The sequence below is a fragment of the Physeter macrocephalus genome, chromosome 18 (assembly GCF_002837175.3).
Source record: "Physeter macrocephalus isolate SW-GA chromosome 18, ASM283717v5, whole genome shotgun sequence".
NCBI classification, from domain to species: domain Eukaryota; kingdom Metazoa; phylum Chordata; class Mammalia; order Artiodactyla; family Physeteridae; genus Physeter; species Physeter macrocephalus.
Genome location: NC_041231.1, coordinates 87,025,596 through 87,046,133, shown reverse-complemented (window position 1 = coordinate 87,046,133; position 20,538 = coordinate 87,025,596). Strand labels below are relative to the sequence as shown.

General features: G+C 41.5%; 4 non-coding genes across 4 annotated transcripts; 2 read left to right on the top strand and 2 right to left on the bottom strand.

Moving 5' to 3' along the window:
- Positions 1-4,118: 4,118 nt before the first annotated feature.
- TRNAM-CAU (transfer RNA methionine (anticodon CAU)) lies at positions 4,119-4,190 on the top strand. The gene has a single exon. It is a non-coding gene; the product is annotated as a tRNA-Met (tRNA).
- A 1,857-nt stretch (positions 4,191-6,047) lies between these two features.
- On the top strand, positions 6,048-6,120 carry TRNAK-UUU (transfer RNA lysine (anticodon UUU)). Its single transcript has one exon. It is a non-coding gene; the product is annotated as a tRNA-Lys (tRNA).
- A 3,139-nt stretch (positions 6,121-9,259) lies between these two features.
- On the bottom strand, positions 9,260-9,332 carry TRNAK-UUU (transfer RNA lysine (anticodon UUU)). Its single transcript has one exon. It is a non-coding gene; the product is annotated as a tRNA-Lys (tRNA).
- Positions 9,333-18,542: 9,210 nt separating this feature from the next.
- On the bottom strand, positions 18,543-18,631 carry TRNAR-UCU (transfer RNA arginine (anticodon UCU)). Its single transcript is given in 2 exon segments — positions 18,543-18,578; positions 18,595-18,631. It is a non-coding gene; the product is annotated as a tRNA-Arg (tRNA).
- Positions 18,632-20,538: the final 1,907 nt, after the last annotated feature.

Genomic DNA, 20,538 nt, shown 5'->3' with positions numbered 1-20,538 from the left:
TTCTAATCCTGTTTTCTCTATTTCTTGTTTGGAACTTTAAATCTCCTTTTTCATGCTTATTTACTAGTCTTTCATATTTTTCTTCTATTAATCTCTGTTTTATTGACTCAGGAATATTCACTTATATTTTTTCTACTTTTTTCTTTCTTCATTTGTATCTAATTTTTTATTTATCCCCATCCCTTGAGTGTTGAATGATGTGCGATTTTTTTTATTAGTTATCTGTTTTATACATATTAGTGTATATATGTCAATCCCAATCTCCCAGTTTATCCCACCACCACCCCTCCCCCGAAGTGCAATATTTTTAATGAAAAGTTCTTGATTTTAATATAGTCACAATTGTCATCTTTGTCTTTATAGTTGGATTTTCCCCTTTTAATTAAAAGTTCTTTTCTACCTTTAGTTCCTAAAGGTATTCTTCATTGGTATCCTTTAAATGTTTTTACTTTGTCTCCTCCACTTCAAGGTCAATTCAGTACAATTCAATCCAGATGACCACATTAAAAAAAAATCTGCTGGGCTTCCCTGGTGGCGCGGTGGTTTAGAGTCTTCCTGCCAATGAAGGAGACACGGGTTCGTGCCCCGGTCCGGGAAGATCCCACATGCCTCGAAGCGGCTGGGCCCGTGAGCCATGGCCGCTGAGCCTGCGCGTCCGGAGCCTGTGCTCCGCAACGGGAGAGGCCGCAACAGTGAGAGGCCCGCGTACCGCAAAAAAAAAAAATCTCCTGAGGGAGTGCTACAGGGGAGTGGTGAAGCAGCATTAAGCAGTGGGATTTCAAAATGAAGGTTTGAAACCATATACAAGCCCCTCTGCTCTTGTCCTTTGAGGTTAAAGGCTTTTTGCTTTAGCATCCCAGGCCTCCTCTGAGTCTCAAAATGTTGACTCAAGAGTTAACGATTAGCAATTGTGAAGACATAGACACAAAGAATAGCTGTTGGTCCAGGAAGCTAGTAACAATTTAGACTATAAACTAGCCATATAGCAGAGTCACTGAACTCCCAGCTCCCTGAAAGATAGACATAAAGTTCGGACACACATTACTAACTTTCTACAGGAAGCAGACACCCACCAGATGAAAACTGCTGACCACAAGCATGGAGACCCCAGACTGACTGAAACCAGAAGATGCGTGGTGCTCAAAATTTCACCTTGATGCCAACCAATCTGAGAATTGTGCACAAGCTCATCACACACCCTGGAGCCCCTCCCTCACACTGCCTTTAAAAGCCTGTGCCTTTAAAAACCATATTAAGGTGGTTTTTTAAGGGCACTTGTCCACCATCTTCTTGGTTAGCTAGATTTCTCTTTTTTCTTCTTTGCTGTTGTTGTTTAGCTTTTTCAAATAAAGTCACTCTCCTTGCCTCAACACCTCGTCACTCAATTTATTGGCCTGTCCTGTGGGGAGTAGCTGATCCTGCATTCTTCCCATGAAGACATCAGGCTCCCTCTTTGAGAATTCAGGCCTGACTTTTCAAAGGTGATAGTAAGATAGTAAAGAAGCTGGGGAGCGGGGGGAGGTTTGCAGGAAAGAGAACCAGACTCTATGGAAATTTGGGGAGCAGGACCAGCTACATAATTTACAGGACCCAGTGAAAAATGAAAATAAGGGACCTTTGTTCAAAAAGCAGGAAGAGGGCTTCCCTGGTGGCACAGTGGTTAAGAATCCACCTGGCAATGCAGGAAACACGGGTTGGAGCCCTGGTCTGGGAAGATCCCACATGCCACGGAGCAACTAAGCCCCTGCGCCACAGCTACTGAGCCTGCGCTCTAGAGCCAGCGAGCCACAACTACTGAGCCTGCGTGCCACAACTACTGAGCCTGCGTGCCACAACTACTGAAGCCCGCGTGCCTAAAGCCCGTGCTCCACAGCAAGAGAAGCCACCACAATGAGAAGCCTGGGCACCGCAACGAAGAGTAGCCCCCGCTCACCCGCCGCAACTAGAGAAAGCCCGCGCACAGCACCAGAGACCCAGTGCAGCCAAAAATAAATAAATTAATTAATTAATTCATATTAAAAAAAAAAGCAGGAAGAAAATGCTGTTAAAATTATGAAAATATACCCATATGAGTCTGGGTTAAGGGCTCACGCCCACCAAGACTCCCACCCAACTTAGCCTGGCACTGTCAGGCTGCCAGCCTGGGGCAGGGACAACAGGCACTGTGCCACACCCGAGAGGCACCAGGGTTATGCTGCTTAACCACCTCTTCCCTAGACCTCCCAGGGGGCTTACTGCTGAGGCAGGTGTGAGAGGGGGGTGGGGAAGGATAGCAGGGCAGGTTGCCAACTGAAGGGAACATTGGCCGCTGAAAACTCATCTCTGGGTGGCGGGACGTGTGGGAGCCAAGCCTTCAATGAAAGCCCCACAACTGCACATGTTCCATGTCCTATTGGACCTCACAAAACGTGTGTAAAGGTAAAACTATTAAGAATTTCAAGAGAGCAATTGCAGAGCATTAAACCCCAAGAGCAAGACCCTTCTGAGTGTGGGTTTGGGGGCAGTGAGCTGCGTGACTGCATAGGTCTCAGGCCCATGAATCTGGCCCATTTAGGGAGCATAAATCATATTCAGAATCTTGTGGGAGAGATACTGGCTTGGTCCCTCTGGTGATGAAATATCATCTGCAGCTCCTCTAGCCACTCCAACCTGTAGCTGAACTGTGACTGCAATATGGGCCTTTCAAATAAGAACTTTGAGCAGATGAATAGAAGTTGAAAGATAAATTTGAAGCTAAAGATGAGGCAATAAAGAATAAACAATAGAAATGAAATATGTGTAGTATATGCCCTAGAATCCAAAGCTACATAAATGCCCACAAAAAGGGTGTGACCCTCAAGGACTCAGGTTACTTTGCTGGAATAAGAACATTTGCATTGAGCTTTTGAAGAGATTTACAGAAGGCCACTAATAATGCCAAGGCCTGGACCCCAACCGTACCTCATCGAATTTCCAAACCTTCCTTCCAAGGTTTTCCTGGGAGAGCACTCAGGACTAAAAGTTACTGGCTTACAAGACCACGGGCCAATGATTCTCTTTTTGAAGGTGGTAGTTTTATTCTGTTAATGTAGCTGGGGAGGTTACTGGGGATGAAAATATCTGAAGAATTGATGATTCTATGGCTTCTGTCTTAGGAGGTTAAGACAAAGTCCGTGGCTTCTGTAGCAGAGAAAATGAAAAAAAGTAGAATCGGAGCCCTGCAGAATTCAGAGGGGAATTGAGAAGGAAAGAACAGCTCAGAAAAAGAATCAATCAATCATCTCCTGAGGTAGACTTATGCAGCAAAAATCACCCTTCTGGATTTTCAATATTGGTGGCTAGGTTCATCTCAAGAAACTCGAGTTCTCTCTGCCCTTGGAAAATGATCATTTCTGGTTCCTAAGAAGATTGGAGTAGTGATAACCTGTCTTTGTAAAAATCCACTTAAAAATTTCACCTCCTCAGTAGCACCTTCGACGTCCAACACTTATTTTAAAAATATATTAGAGCAATCCAAATCATACAAAAGAATGTGGCGTATAACCATGAAAATAAAAAGGGAGAAGTCTGGTTTTGAATAAGCAGGCAGCAGGTGGCCGTGGACTGAGGTGTGAACAAAGAATCCAGCTAGGGTAGATCACCTTGGGCTTCACGTCTCCCTCAGCTCTGCGAGTGACAATTCTTGGAAGTATTTGCTTTTTCTTCTCTTCCGCCACGTCTTCAGTTTCTCCAGGGGCGCGATCGTACAGTGCCCCTGCCCTGTCCTCGGCCTTGCCATTGAGGGGGAAGAGCCAAGGCGTCGCAACTTCAGAGTCCGGGTGTGAGCTGTGGGAGGCGCGGGGGAATAAAGTCTGAGTTCTAAATTCATCCCTAGAAATCGGTGTAGGAGACCCTAACGGGTTGAATACCAAGTTCCTGAGAAAGGGTTTCAGAGCTTCGGTTTTTGAGTAAATTGCAAAAGTGCAGAAGCCTTAGAGATTTGCTCGTAGGCAGCAATCTTGAGAAGGAAATGTGGGGCCGACTCAGAATGAAAGAAGGAAGTTAGTGGGAAAAGGGGAGAGGGAAAAATCGACAGACTTGAGCGTCTGTCAATCTATACACTAATTGATAAGGCACAAGAAAGCACACAAAAAACCGAAAGCAGAGTGGCGCAGCGGAAGCGTGCTGGGCCCATAACCCAGAGGTCGATGGATCGAAACCATCCTCTGCTAGGGTTTCTTTTCTTTCCCCAATACTGCACCAACCAACACACGTTATTCTCTTCTTCAAACTCCAAGATTCCCACAAGAACACCAGGCAGAGGCAGCTAAATTCAAACACTCATGACAGTGACACTACTAATTTACATTTCTTGTTTTCTTTTGGATCTTAATGAAAATTGACCTCTATCAAAAATGTGTCTTTATTAATGTTTATAAAGCTCGCAACATGTTGGGAAACAATGCAACATCTTAATTATCGTCTGTGTGCAGTGACTCTGTCACTGCATTTTTGCCTATGCAGACGTGTTAACAAGCCTTGAAACGGAGCAGGACCCTGCGGTCTTCCCCGCCCCTCCACATGCCCCCCGCCTGCCTTTCATCCGTAGAAAAACTAGCCAAAGAATAAGTATAATCAGAGAAGTGAGAAAATGCAGAAGCAAAGGAAAGCAGTCAAAGAGGACAAAATAATAATAGTTTAGTCATTAAGCAAAGTCAATGCCCTTTAGTTCCTCCTCAAGGGCTATAGGTAATATTCTGAGCCACATCCTGTGAGCTGTCTTGTAGATACTGAAATCCCCACCAGGTGGAAGAAGTTAACTACCTGATGACCAGACTGTAGCCACGACCTGCAACAATTCTGAGAACTGACCTCAAAGAAATGGGAAAAAAATCGGCCTTGGAACTAAAGATTGGCTGTACTCAAAACAATCAAGATGACACTGATCAGACCAACCACGACCAATTTCAACATGACTGTCAGAGCTAACAGTGCTATTTCTGAATGTAGCTCCCTCCCGCCGCCTATCCACCCCTGAAACCCCCCTTTAAAAGCTCTTGGCCACTGGTTGTCAGTGGGGGGTAGTCGGCCTTTGGACAGGAGTCCGCCCTCTCCCCTGGTTGCTGGCCTCCGAAATAAAGCAAACTTTCTCTTTCACCAACCTTACCTCTCAAGTATTAGAGCAGCGGGCAGCCGGACCCCACTTTCGGTAACAGTCTCATGAACAAATGAAGACCTGCCGTGACAGAGGCAGCAAATGCTGTCCCACCTGCCTGGTCCTTCCTGTCTTTAAAGAGAGTGGAGTTCAAGATAAAATGTGGAGTTGAAAAGTAAAGGAATAGGACAGGGACAAATGTGGACTCCCCGCACTGGCAAGAGGGAGGTTGGAGAGACGAAAGGAAGAGTAGAGGGGAAAGGAGACTGGGGAGAGGGTGAGGAAAAGGAGTGTGAAGGAAAGGTGCGGAAAGGTGGGCGTGCTGAAAAAGTGAGATGTACGAAAATTTTGAAGAAGTGGGTTTTTCAGGGAGCTCTTTTCCTGGACGGAAGCACCACTTCGAAGTGGGCGTTACGTTGTTTCTTGCTCTGGCGTTAAAATTCCAGGAGACCCCAACTCTGAAAGAAAACACTGGAGGAAACAAAGGGAAATAAACCTCCTCCTTGTGACATAACCTTCATTCGTTACCCAATTTTTGATTTTCCTGAAGTTCTTCCCACCTACTGAAGTCATTGCTGGTGAAGGAGCCTGCGCCCCCGCTCTAAAGCCGCCTCTGATGAGTGGGTGCGGCCTCAAAGGGCTCTGTCTGCAATCATTAACTGCAGGAATATTCCCTCCCCAACGGATCCCACCCTACTCTCAGCACGACTTTCCCCCTGCAATAAGTGCTACACAATAATTGTCTGTGCAACGAAGAAATAGTTTGGGGGTTAAATGGAATCTTCAATACAATCAAGCCAGTTGCAGCGTCGGGTCGGGGGTACGCGATGAACGCCCCTGGCAGACCCAAGTGATTTCCAAAATCGTGAGCATCACTAGCACACCTCGGTGTTCTTAGTCATTTTGTGTAATGAGTTAGGAAACGCTGGGCAAATCCTGGATGGCTCAGCCGGTAGAGCATCAGACTTTTAATCTGAGAGTCCAGGGTTCAAGTCCCTGTTCAGGCAGAATAGACTCTTTTTTCCATTTCATTTAAATTTAGGTAACAGAGCCCATTTAGGAATGCCTCTGAAAGTGGGGAAACCTTAACAGGCAAATCAGGCAAAGGCACTGACCGAAAATAGTTTACCTTCTAGTGTTTCATTAATTTTCCTTTCCCAAATATTCACAGAAACACTTCCCCAAGTTTCTAAGAGGAATCGAAAAAGGGCATCATATAAAAATAATAAACCAGTAATAGATTTATTGAGAAGTAAGCCATTTTAAAGTTCCCTTAAAATGATTCATTAATCTGGGAGTGGAGGGGAGCAATTTGGATAGACCCGACTAGATGTGATGGTATTAGGAGGTGGGATCTTTGAGAGGCGATTAGGTCATGAGTTAATCCCTCCTAAACAGAAATAGTGCTCTCTCAAAGGAGACCCCAGAGAGCTCTCTCTCCCTTCTGCCATGTGAGGCAACAGTGAGAAGACAGCGGTCCATGAACCAGGAAGCTCTCACCAGACAATCAAAGAACGTGAACCATGAAGATTTGCCTTTTAGGCATTTGGTGCCTGTCTTTCTTTAGAGAATCTCTTTTGTTTCTTTAGTCTGAACAATAATAACATAAGACTGTATACTCTTCCTCCCCACCTCCCTTCCCTCTCATCACAACCAGTTTTAATCAGTACTTTTACAGCTATTAATGCATACTTTGGTGCAGTTAACTATGTTTATGCATATAACGCTTCATCCTTCATTCTTAATTTTAGTGGGTTAAATAGTGTCAGCTGGAATTTGTGTCTTTCTAGAACCTCTGAATGTGACCTTACTTGGAAATAAGTTTTTGCAGATGTAATTAGTTAAATTAAGATGAGGTCATACTGGGTTAGGGTGGGACCTAAATTGAATGACTGGTATCCTTATAAGAAAGGTCACAGATGCAGAGAGAAAGAAGAAAGTCATAAGAGGACGGAGGCAAAGATTGGAATGATACAGCTACAGCCAAAAAAAAGTGAAGGATTTCTGGGATCCACCAGAAGCTAGGAAGAGGAAAGGAAAGAGTTCTTCAGAAAGAGCATGGCCCTGCCAACATCTTAATTTTGGACTCCTAGTATTGTTTTTCTCTCTGTGTAGCACATTCATTTTAGATATCCAAGTTGTCTCCAATTCTCTGCTGCCTGGAATTGCTACAATGACTATCCTCTGCAAAGCCACCTATGGAACTGAGCTGGAGTTTTACTGAGGACTATTCCTAACAGTGGACTTTCTAATACCAAGAGGCTACACAAAAATAAACATGCATTTAATGCCAACCCTGAAAAATCTAAGACCTAGATTTTAAGACTAAGCCCTTACCTTTATTCCACATAGAAATTCACACATCTATATATGATCTTATCATGACAAAGTGAAACAGAAGAAATACATCTAAATCACACTGGTGTGAGAAAAAGTCCCAGGGGAAAGTGACCCTTGAGGTAAATCTAAAATAAGGAAAAAGCTTGAGGTGAAGAAGAAAGGAAGTTATTTGGAGCAGAGGGAGATTTTTGTTTGTTTGTTTGTTTGCTTTAAAGTTTAATGCCTTCCTTACTATTAATGAACATTTCTTTGCTATTAGTGATAAAACTATAGCAATGTTGCAATCTTTTGTGGGGCCGTTTTCAGATTTAGATAAGTGGGGAATTCCTTTTTATAGATTCTTATAACAGATTCTTATTGTAAAGATTGGTGAAACTCCCAGGAATTCACTGCCCAGAAAGTTCAGGACACAAAGCGTGAATGTGTCTTCAGTTGAGACTCTTTGGAATCAACGGTTACGTATTCCTGGTTAGTTCAGTGGTGAGTATCCCTTCCTGTCATACAGGAGGCCGGGGTTTGATCTCCCAGCGGAGAGGAGATATTCCCAGTCTTTAGAGGCGATATTCCCAGTCTTTAACTGCACAGAAAGGGAATCTTGCTGCTTTGTTTCTCTCTTTTTGTTGTTTTGTTTTATGTCAAATTCCTGCGTGTTGTTTTATCAGTGCATCCACCAAGCAAGCAATGGCCTACAGATGGAAATCCACGGCCTCCTTCTCTCTGGAAGAAGTTACCCTCAGCGCGGCGGTTCAAAATGTGCCCATTTGGCTCTGGAAATATTCCAGGATCTTACAGTGGGAATTTTCATTTGTTGACTGAGGTGATGGAGATGTTGCTTGTGCAGGAACCACCCTTGGAAAGCTCTCAATTGTCCCCAAATTTTGATTAGATTAACCTGGGTGCTTTTAAAATGTCTGGGGGTGGGAGCCAGGCTTCAGTAGGTTTTAAAAATCCCCACTTAGGTGATTTCAATATGCCTCAAAGTTTGGGAGCCACTGGCCATTTCTCTGTCATTAGTTACTCTGACAATGTTACTAACATATTCAATTTTTTGTTGTATTTAATATAAAATTTAAACTATTTGTAAAGCATTATAAAAAAATAAACCCACTAGTGATCTAACATAGATGATATTGTTACTACCCATTATGTAGCAACAACAGAAGTAACTGTGTTTCTCCTCCAAATCATGTAGTCACCACAGAGTGTCAGAGTGTGCAGTGGGGATAGTATATTTCAATTCATGTAAAAATATGGACATTTGAGCTGACACCTTCCATAGCTCTAATTTGCTAAAGTAGTTTAATTTTTATATGTAAAAATGAAAACCTATTGTGTTGGTTAAAAAAAAAAAAGCCTGATAATGTTGTCGTTATTAGGTGCTAGCTAACATAAGTTATACAGTACACCTAAACATATACAGTCTGCTGGTTTCTTTTATACTTGGATGTTTTGAAATTTGGACATATACAACCTGTAAAAATTGCTGAACTTGTAGTTTAAAATGTCAAAGTCTGGTGATTCTTGATGTTTATACAATTACATTTACTAATATACTTAACTGTAGAATTCTTATTTGGAAATAATTTCAAACTTACAAGAGGTTGCAAAAATAAAAATACTAGAGGGAACACCCTTTACCGAGATTCACCTTTTCTTAACATTTTACCCCATTTGTTTTCATTATTTTCTCTATGTATATCATATTTTTCTGAGTCATTTAAAGTACATTACATAAACCTTCCCCCTTTTCTCCAAAATACGTCAATGTCCGTTGCCTAAAAAAACAAAAAAAACCACAGGAACCAGCGCCTGAACAGGGACTTGAACCCTGGACCCTCAGATTAAAAGTCTGATGCTCTACCAACTGAGCTATCCAGGCCCTTGTCAAGGTCTTAATTCGTGCTATAAATAACCAAATTCCATTAGCAATTTCAATGCCCAGGAAGAGCTGGAGTAATCCATGGCTTCAGAAAAACCAGGGTCTTCCAAAAGTGTGGCTCGACCACTTGAGTCATTTACTCACCAAGCAGACCATTTAACCTCTGCACTGTACGTTCAAGCACACTTTTTAATTGCTGGTAGAATGAAGATTATTCCTAGAGTCAATTATTGCCGAAGGGGATTCGCAGATCTGGGCGGAAGGACCCTCGGAGACCGTATTTACTTCTCAGATATGTTTGAAGAGAAGATGCACAGGCTCCCTCACCAACCTGTGCGGGAACCCGGAGGAGATGACCATTTTTAGGAACGACTGGAGTAACTGAGGAGAATCTTCCAAAGAATGAAAAGATGGAGAGAAATGAGGTTCAGAACCTGGACCTAATGCAGGAGAATCAAATCTGGTTGTACCCTTTGGTATTTTCCCCTCAGTTTCAGAAATGGGATGTCTGGGTTCTTCAGGGCTAGGGGGAAAAAAATCCAAGACGTCCTCTAATTTTCTCCTCCACATTTTATCTAGAGGCCCACTCCTCCAAAACCAGGAATGACTTGGCAGTTCAGGAAATAGTGCTCTTGTTTCATTCAGTGTTTATTGGTTCATGAGACAGTTTTTGAGCACCCGTAGAGAGATCATGGGGACAAACATCCCAAAGCATAGGTGGCAGAAGAGGAAGATAGGAAGTGCTTAGTTTCATGAGGACTGCCTAACCCAAGACTACTTATTTTTGAATCAGTAATCCTTCTATTATTTAAGGCATTATTTATTGTGTTTTCTATACCTGAAGCCAAATGCAATCCTGACCACATATGAAGAAAATAATGCATAAAACTCATATATTACCTATAATACTAACCATTATGAAATAATGTGTGTGCAAATGTCATTTTATGATATAAGTTACACACAGAATTTCGAAATTAAATATAATGTGACAATTATATACCTGGGGAATAACATTTAGATATTACTAAATGTGGATCAGAGGTCATTTTGACTTGACCAAAAAAATACAAACCATCACACCTGCAGAATATTTTTCCCCCCAATATCCAAGTAACATATAAAATAAACATCCTCTCTATATCTCTGAGCTTCATGCAATTTTAGGTACTTTTTCTGACTCTCAAGGTCATTGATAAGATAAAAATCAGACGTGGAAGAAAGAATAGGATGAGAGCTCTGGTGAGGCCTAGGGATGGAGGAGTGGGCAGGAAGGGATGATTATCTTGATTTGGGAAAGGATGGAGACAGGTTAAGCAATGAGGTTATATGTTGCACAATTTCTCTGCCAGAAAGATAGGTTTCTTTGCCTTTACTCAAAAACATCAGGCCTTATCCCATTTTATCAACTTTGCCCTTGCTAGTCCCTCTACCTGGAAATATCTACCCCAGATATTCACATGAGTCAATCTTTTTATTCATTCAGGTCTTTGTGCAAATGCCACCTTCTCAATGAGACCGTCAATGATAACACTATTTAACAATGTCACAAATCTCCCTCACATCCCGTATCTCTTCCTTGTTTAATGTTTCTTTATGGCTTTTACCACCATCTAGCTGTCTGTATATATTAATTATGAGACAGAGAAAAGCAGTCCTGGACATCCAGGAGCTGACCTGGCATTTACAGCTATGTCTTGATGTTTTCTTGTTGAATATAAACAATTTCCCAGAACATCAATATCAGACAAGACCTCTCTAGTAAGTTAAGACAGAAACAAGACAACTCCATAATAGTGCCTGAATACAAATGAAAACATGAATATTGTCCAAGCCACAGAATACCAAACATTTCCCTCTCCCACTTCATGTAAACACTGCTGCTTCTTTACTAATTCCAGCTCTATTTTTACTCTAGTTTGCCCTCCCTTTAGATAAGATTTAAGATATCCAACCATAGAATTACCCCCACCTCCTGACAGTATACAAACCACTGCAAAGCCATACTTCCTTAAACCCTCCCCGAAATCACCTAACCAAAGCCCAAATCCTATAATCAGTTCTTTCTAACACTCTTTGACTGAGGCACTCCACTGTTTCCCTGTTGTGCATTCTCTCTTACTGCAATAGTTAGTAAAACCAACTTTTTCAGTTGCAGGTGTGTCACTGGCAGACTTTGGCAGGAGTGTGTTTTGACACTCATTAGCTTGGGGTACTGTCTGCCCCCAGCCCCCAACTGCTCCATTTCTGTATCCTCAGACCCAACTACAGAATCTGAGTATACATTAAATAAATATTGTTAAATAAATAAATAAGTGAATAAAAAAATAAATCGAGTCAGCTTTATCCATAGGAAAGCAAAAAGTCACATTCTTGGGAAGGGAAGGTCAGGAAAGCAGCAAATAATATTTTAGGTGCTCAGTCAGACAAAAAATTACGGACAGGTAAACAACAAAAGTAAAATGAACTCCCCTTTGGCCATTGTCCATATACAAAGTAGACTGCAATAACTGATTTACACTTGGTGTCTACAACGCTGGGAGCCCTAACCATAGGAAATGGAAGCAAGGACAGTAGGAACTAGCTTGACACAAAATGAAGAATAAACAACAGAGTAAAAACCTCTCACCTTTACCACTGGGGGCTGGGGGACTGGGGTGGAGAGAGAGAGAAGCTATTTGTTACTCGGTAACGGCCATCAACCCTTTGAACTCGTGTATCTATTATCCTGTATCACATAATACATCGCATCCTCTTTCCCTAGGCCATTGGGAGGAAATTAATGGGAGAAAAGAAATGAGGGAGATAAAAGCCAATGAAAAGAAGATATGGAAGGAGAAGTGAAGATTATGGGGAGAAACACTGGAAGAGTGTGCAATATGCCCGCCTCGTACTCTTAGACGGACAGTTCTAATGTTTAAATAGGTTTATTATTATTATTATTATTTAAATAGGGTTATTAAAGGAGGGTTTTTAGCCCTTCTCACGGGCTCTCTCCTTGCCTATGTTACTTTTTATTTTATTGTGGGAATGAGAGAGCATGAACACCGCGGGAAGCTGGCTGAAGCGGTCTTCGAAACCAGCGCTAACTCTGTTCTGTGGGCTCTTCTATGATTTGTGAAATTCCCACACCATGGGGACCGTCGTGGGCCGTGGCCTAGCGGGCCTTTGGGAGGCAGGCAGCGCGGTGCGGGAGGGGTAAGGGGACGTGTGGTGGGAGCGGCTTATCAATACCCTCGGATCCCGGGCTCTGGGGCTGACTTAACTTTGTGCCATAGCAACAGCCTCCAGCTTCCATCAAAATTTGTCTTTTTGCCTCTTCCGTTTTGCGATCAGTTCAGAGCTTGTGTTTCACCCCACGTATTCTGGATGTAATACGAATATCATTGGTTGTTAATCACAGCAGCAGATTATACCACACATGTCAGGATGGCCGAGTGGCCTAAGGCGCCAGACTCAAGTTTCTACTTCCCGAGCTCGGGGTTTCTAGTCTCTGGTTGGAGCCGTGGGTTCGAATCCCACTTCTGAGATGGGGTTGTTCTGTTCTTATCACGCTCAAATTCTGCAACTTCTGTGAGTGAATCACAGTTACCTTCGTAGGAGGCGTTTTCAAATCTTACCCATTACCATCCATATTTCACCCTTCTTAGACCAGTGCGATTTAGATGTCTGTTCCCTCATCACGCCCACCTTCCTTCCCTCCTTTCCTTTTCTTTCTTTCAATAAAAATTGCATGTTTATGAATATCTATGGAATAATACTAATATATCAGTATTAAAATGCAGGTCTTAAAATAGGTGATGAGGTGATGGTTATAAGTTCCTATACTCAGTATTTTAACTGTTCTGTAAGGATAAGTTTTGAATATTCTTCCACAGCTCTCCTGCGTGTCCCTCCCTCTCCACTGTCCTCAACTGACTCTCTTTTTTTCTTCTCCTTCCTCTTTCCTTTCTTGCATATCTTCTCCCATCACGTGTCTTTGCTAGTCTAAGGGTATGGGCTGTGAAATGAAGAGCTTGATATATTCATGGCGTAAGGTAAGAGAGGTGTGAGAGGCAGAAGAGTAGAACAGTGATTCTCAACCAGGAGTAATTTTTAAATCAAGTTGTTATAGACAGAAGGAAAGAAAGAGAGAAAGAAAGAAAGAAAGAAAGGAAACTTGCCCAGGTCGCATTGCCCCTAAGGGTGGCTCTACCTACCAGAACCTAAATTATTTGTTAAATATATGTTTTATTACTTTGATTTTTTTTTTTTTGGTAAATCCAGCAATTCATATGTTGGATCTTCTTTGCTTTTCTTTTTACATATCATTTTCTACCTAATCCTTTTTGAAATTTTGTTCTGTTTTTGTTGTTCTCTTCTGATATCCTCTATATTGTTTGCTGTTTTTCTCATTGTCAATTCTCTTTTGTGCTTGTGCCATATATATATACATATATATATTTATTTATTGTGTGTGTGTGTGTGTGTGTGTGTGTGTGTGTGTGTGTGTGTGTGGCTCTTCACCCTACTGCATGCTGATATAGCCCTTGGACCTGGCCTGTATGGGTTTTTGAGCTCTTTGGTTTCCAGCTGGGTTAGCTCAGTGGGAGTCCCAGTAGGAGATATGAGTGGCAGGTATTTACTTCTTGTCTCTCTCCTTGCAGGTCACCAGATGAGCTGCATTCCTTGACTGGAGGCCACACCTCATTCAAGGTAGCCCTCTCTACAAGGCTCTCTTCTTCTGAGTTCAAGTAATTACACTCTCTCCATGCCTCCTCAGGTATAGGAGTAATAATACCCCTACTATTACTTGTGCTGGAGAACTACATTCTCCCTGGTGGTTTTTCTCTAATTGTATACATCTTTATAAATAGTCCTCATATTAAAAATAAAAATGAGTGCTTTCTGAATGTCTCAGTATAAATTCCTCTAGCATGGATATGCTTTAAAATGTTCAATATTACTAGAAATCTCATTGTGAAATACATGTCTTCTGTCCCCTAATTCCTCAAATTATCTTGTCTAGATGCCACCAAAATTAACATTTTAACTGTTTCCTTCTTGGATTTACAGATCTCTATTTTCCTAAGTAATATGTATAACTGCTATTATTGATTAATCAATTAAGATATTATCTACTTACTTTCCATCATGTTAATTAGTTAACTGTTTTACACCACCATCACCCACTACTCCTTATCCTTCCAAAATAATTATTTCATCTTTTGTTTAATTCAACATTTATTGTTTATGTCATTTTCCTATGAAAGTATTATACACAGCATCGTGAGCTATGATTGTGTTTCCATTCTTTACTGGATGCTAATAATTGCCTAAAAAGGCAAACTTTAAAAAGAAAAACTTTAATGTGCCTAAGTTCCTTCGCATCTATTGGTAATTGCTAATTCTTCCTTAACTGCCAAATAGCTTTCAGTAGAGCTTTCCACAAGATCAATCAAATCAGGTAATATATCAGTTCAAATATTTTTCTTGAAGCTATTTTTCCAGTTGACCTCTACTTGCGTGCAGTCTGAAATGGTTGCTCTGTGGGCCTGCTGCACAGCTGTCATCTGAATCTTCTCTTTGCTCACCTGTTTATAATCTATTTTTTGTTCATTTAATTGCTCCACTGTTTTAGTGGAGAGTGTTCTCAAGGGTTTTTTGTTTTTATTTTTTTAGATTATAAAAATAACTCAAAGTCTGAGGTAATGGTGAAGAGAGCCTTCAATATGCTTATCTGTTATGTTAGACTTTCCCAACTTACATCGGTTGCCCCACACATAGATTCTTAGTATTTTTACCTTTCATTTTTGAAAGTCTGTTTTTTTCAGTCCTGCCAGCAGGGTAAAGCCCTAACTGGCAGAGATCTGAGAGTAAGGTGAAGAAAAAGAGCTAGGCATTTCGGCCTTCAGCGTTCCTATACACCAAAATGCTTAACCTCTCCTGTTCTCACTATGGTACTCAGATCCTCATCTGTAACAGTCTAACCCCATTCTTTATTTTCTTTGAAGAATAAATCTCCAGATTTTTTCCTGGGTGGTGGAAGGCCAAACAGTCAGTATGTATAAGTGCAGAGAATTTAGGAATCTAATTGCTTCTCAAATTTTAGACAATCTGCTTTAAGTTTCCCTTTAGCCTCCAGTACATAGTGTTCTCAGTTCCAGAGCTTTTTGAAGAATCTTTGGTATAAATCAGGTTGTTTCTGTGAAGTCTATTACTATTTGTCCACCTGTTTTTTGGCTTTAATGTTTCTTGCTTTTCACTTCTTTTGTGTTCTTCCCATAGTGGTGTTGTAAAAAATCTTTTAACTATAGTATCAGTGAGTTTTCGGAGGACGTACAATAAAATATGTAATTTCTATCTCAATAATATCTTAATTTAATATGGATAATGTTTGTTATAGAAACTCCATGTAATTTCTAACCCATCTAAAATTTTTAAGTTGAACTGAATCAAACTAGCAATGCTTCAAGTTATTCCAAAATTTGATGACTATTGGAAAGCATACTATGACTTAAAAGCATAGTCTTCAAACCAGTACATATTGTTTCAAGTGATCTTACTTTACTTTACCAGTGGTCCCATGGCAAGGGGAGGTTTAAAAGAAAAGTATGCAATCCATTATTCTTTGGTAAAACACTTCATTTCTGATGGCAGATTTCCAAAGCACCAACAAAACTGACCAAAACTATGAGAAACATCCGACAGTAAAAAACGGCCCTCCTGGAATCCATACAATGGTAATCCAACAAAGTGGTTCAAAATTAGCTGCACTTAATATAGTCAAAGGAAATGACACACAAAATTAAGAATTTTGACTCAAAAAAAACCCACCTGAAAATAGAGAAAGAAAATATAAACTTTAAAAAATAATTTAAGAATGTAATGGATGGGTTTTAAAACAAATTAGCAAAAAGAGAATTAATAAATTGGTAAGATGAAAATATCCAGAATAAAAAAGTTATTAAAGGAAAACACAATCAAGAAGTTGAGAAGGTATAACACATTGACAGTTACAGCCAAGAAGGCAAGGAGAGAAAAGATTGGAAAGAAGCCACATTTGAAAAGATAATGACTGGAAATTGATCCGAATACTCAAAAAGCCCTACCTCAACCAAGCTGGATAAATACAAAGAAGACCACACTTAGACATATCTGGTAGCCAGCCTCCAAGATGTCCTCCCAGTGATCCCTGTGGGGATATGATACTTGGGGAATCAGTTCAAATGATGTTATCTGGCTACTGATATTGTGGTGAATAATAAACTGTCCTTTGTCTCTCATCCAGGAGTCTCATATCTTCTGCCAGTATCCATGAAACCATAGTAGGCTAACTTCTTAGCTTAGAGTAATTATGATTTCTTTTTAGTGGTTTGAGTAATTAAGTTCTAGTCTCTTAGCAAGTTTGATGATTATAATACAATAATGTTGTCTAGATCGTTTATTTTTGAAAGAAAATTGAAGTGGCCATTTCACTTTATAAAGGAAACTGATTTTTTTTTTCTTTGGTAGTGTCTTGACCATTTTGTCTATGGATGATGGATCAGAAAACAGAACTTTATGGTTATGTCTGTGGATTTTTTTTTTTGTCAATGACTCCACTATTCCAGATGGGGAACTGGGCAAAGCCATTTAAAAACTTTTTAAAATTAAATCCTTTTTAGGCAAAGCCATTTCCCTCCACTTTAGTTCTTGTTCTCATAGACTAACTTCCTCCTTTCCCTATCCTCCCAAAGAAGCTCCTTCTTTGCCAAGCAAGAGTGGTCAGTAAAACTTATTTAGACATTTTTGGTACTGTCTTCAAGTCTGTGCAGATCTTATATTCCCTTGGTTCTCTGGATTATTATTAATCTTTTAGTTATTAGAGTCCAAACTTATGATCTTTCCTTCATCGAAGACTTTGTTCACATCCAAGACCAGAGCCAATTTTAGTCTCCTCCCCTGTGACCAGGTGCTGAGTTAGCCATATTCACATCTTAGCTTTCAAATGCATAATTTTAGCCTATTTAATTTTAAATGAATTTGCATTGCTCTGAAGTAAAAATTCTTAGAGACAAAATACTCTTAACAATGAGAAGTAAGGTTTTAAGTGGGATTCTGCAGATAGAGTATACTAATGTCTCAAGTATGTTAAGGAAAAGGAAACTACTGCTCTCCAAGTGATAAGGCGAAACTAGCCCAGGTGAAACTAGCCCATGATTCCAGAGCCCAGGGCAGCTATGCCTTGTCCAAACTGAGGAGATGCTGACTGACCTTCTGCAGGAGCCATCATTGGCCCTCTCTTGATTTCCCACTAAATTCTGCATGGTGCCGTTCTTCTCCAAGCGATTCCTAGCATTCTGTTCTTTTTCCAATTTTGTGCCACAGAAATGTAGACATTGTGTTGTCATCCTAGTACAGAAGCCAGGAACATTACTTCCACGGCTGGGTTCACATCCAGTTAGCTCACATTTTTCTTCCAGGAAAGGATCACCAGCCTCTTCTCCTATGAATCAGTTACTTTTACTCATAATTATGGTTTCCTAAGGAATGCACAGAAGTGACATAAGAAACAGTTATGGCCTGAAACGTTGGCATTATTAGAACGAACTCCCCAAAACTAAGCAAAGCATTCAAGCAAAAAAAAAAAATTTTTTTCTCATTATGACAGACCACATTTCTTATGAATGTCCAAATGTTTATCTTTGGACCCAGAGAATGACCCATTCACACATCTGTTTCTACTTCTGCCTTATTACTGCATTCTTATTAGTATCAGTACAATCTGTCTATCCACTGACCCAATTTTGGGTGCTTAAAAGTTCTTATTCAGAAGTCCTGGGCTCTATTAACAGCTCTACTTACAATATGAAGCCAGTCCAAGGAATGAGAATGACACTTTCAACTTTGAGAGTGACAGAATCTACTTTTCCTCCCATAGGATTTCAAGTATAATTTAAGCCCCAACAATTCTCCCTGATATCTGGCTTTCTGATTCTTTATCTTCTTCTGCTATCATGTGTATACACACAAAAGATGGGTAGGATATATAATTTTTTCATCAAATCACTGTTGACACACATGGGAATGCTTATGAAGAAGCTCCTCAAATGTAAACACAAGAAAATAGAAATATCAGCAGAGAGAAATGTAAGGACCTGGTATTCACTGACTGTGGAGAAAACGTTCAATTCATACAGGAATGGACCGACTATTGGCAAGGGCATCCAGTTGGTGACAAAACATCCACGACTCTGGCGGGACTCGAACCCACAACCTTTGAATGCCTTAGCTTCCACACTAGAAGTCCAATGCGCTATCCATTGCGCCACAGAGCCCGACGGTATTTGGGGCTTGGCTGGCTCCCAAAGACTGTTGATTATTTATTTGCTTAACAATAAATACAAATCGTGGAGGTTTAATCTGTTCCAGTCACCGTGAAAGTTCAAGAAACACAAAAACAAATAAGACAGTGCAAGGGACATGCAATGCCCAACGTGGGAGAATTTCTGAGCCTTTCAGTGACTAATGTCATTCGTTGCCATGAAATAAGAAATAGTTTGTCCAGTTTCATTTGGTCTCTCCAAGTTCACTCTCGGGACTGTTGGCTTCGCAAAAATGGAACTTGAGGAACTTCCAACAAATGACGTTGGGAGATACTGTAAATATGTGGCCAGCCCCACCACTCCCTTTCCTCTAGCTCCAGTCTGGAGTTCTCTCTTTCGATCTGGGGACCCTTCTTGTTCGTACTTGTGTTCTTTTTGAAAAAGATGAGTTCGTATGTTGTTTTGCCAATGGGCTCATGGAGCAACGCAATCCCACTGTCGCCTTCTCTCTCGAGAGGACTACCGTTTTTAAATGCGTCCAGGGAGCTTTGGAAAGATCGCAGGTTTTCTAACTCGGGAATTTTCTTTTGGTGACTCTACTCTGAGATCAAAAGACGCCTTTTTATTCGCTGCCGCTTTTCCGTGAGACCGTAGGGTCCAGTCGCACTGGCTCATTTAGCGACCGTCGGTCACGTGGGTTGATGTCTTTGAGGACAGGAAGGGATGAATTACAGGTGAGGTCATTGAGGGTGAAACTCAAGAGCGGGAGAGTCCAAGGTTTGTTGACCCGGAGCAGGCGAGAGGTTGTGATCTGAGAAACTGAAGGAGGGTAGTGGAAGGAAGAGAAGAAAGCTCAGGCCATTTCATTTCAGAAATGAAAATAATTAATTCTGAAAATTACAAGACAAAACGTGATCTCTGAACCGACTGTCTGCAAAAACACAAAGCAGAAAAAGGACGTGTTAGACCAGAGCTGAAGTTTGAGTTGAGTGAAAAAGTTCTTGCAGCCCTAGAGCCTAGGAGCCTGGGTACTGAGAGCCTGTGCGTTCACACCCGCAGCCCACTCCCGCATCCTCTCCTCCGGGCCGTGGTTTCTCTCCCAGTGCTCGGCTTCTTCCCAGGACTACGCCGCGCATCACTTCCTTAGCTCCTCAGCTCCTTCCGGCAGCCTAAGGACTGGGGAAAGTGGGAGGTAGATCTGGTCAAGCTTCCTTGACCACAGAGTTTATACTCCAGCCTCTTGTCTTTGAGGACGTGTCGGTTCAAGTCCAAGTTTCGGGAGCTGAGGAGACGCGGGCCGGAGCTGAATGGCACCTCCAGGCAGCCTCAAACTTGGACATGCTAGTGGGAGAAGGACCCGGAATGAAGGACACTCGAAAGAATCGGGGTCGTCTGCGTTTGCTTTCACAGCTAACCGGTAACTGACTTTGATAACAGTAAACTGCGTTGCCCTTCCCCTGGCCCAAAGGGCTATTCGAAGTCTCACGTGGGGGGAATGCTTGGCTGAGAGTCGGTGGGGAGCTGACCAGCTCCCTTCCTTGCTGAAAAGGAGGATTCAGGGACGGTCTCCAACCCGCTCAGAAAAAGTTCACTTCTCTGCTCCTTAGTGAAGCACGCGAGAACGTGCCAAAGAGGGAAGTCCGCGGCCACAGAGGAAAAGGCACAATCCCAGAGAGCAAGTTTTCCAAAGAGCCGGCCTTAGCTACATTCTGTCGCGCACAAAGCTCAAAGGACAGATAGAAACATGTAAATAAAGCTATGCAAAATTAAGTTTTATTATAAATAGGGTTGATTCTGAGTTTAGAGATTATGTGGTTCATGAGAGGAGGATTTTGAGCCAGCTTCCTGTTACTGGGTATGGCAGGGACAGTTAATTTAGACCCCCAATCCCCATTCTGGGAATCGAAGTGTGTTGCTAG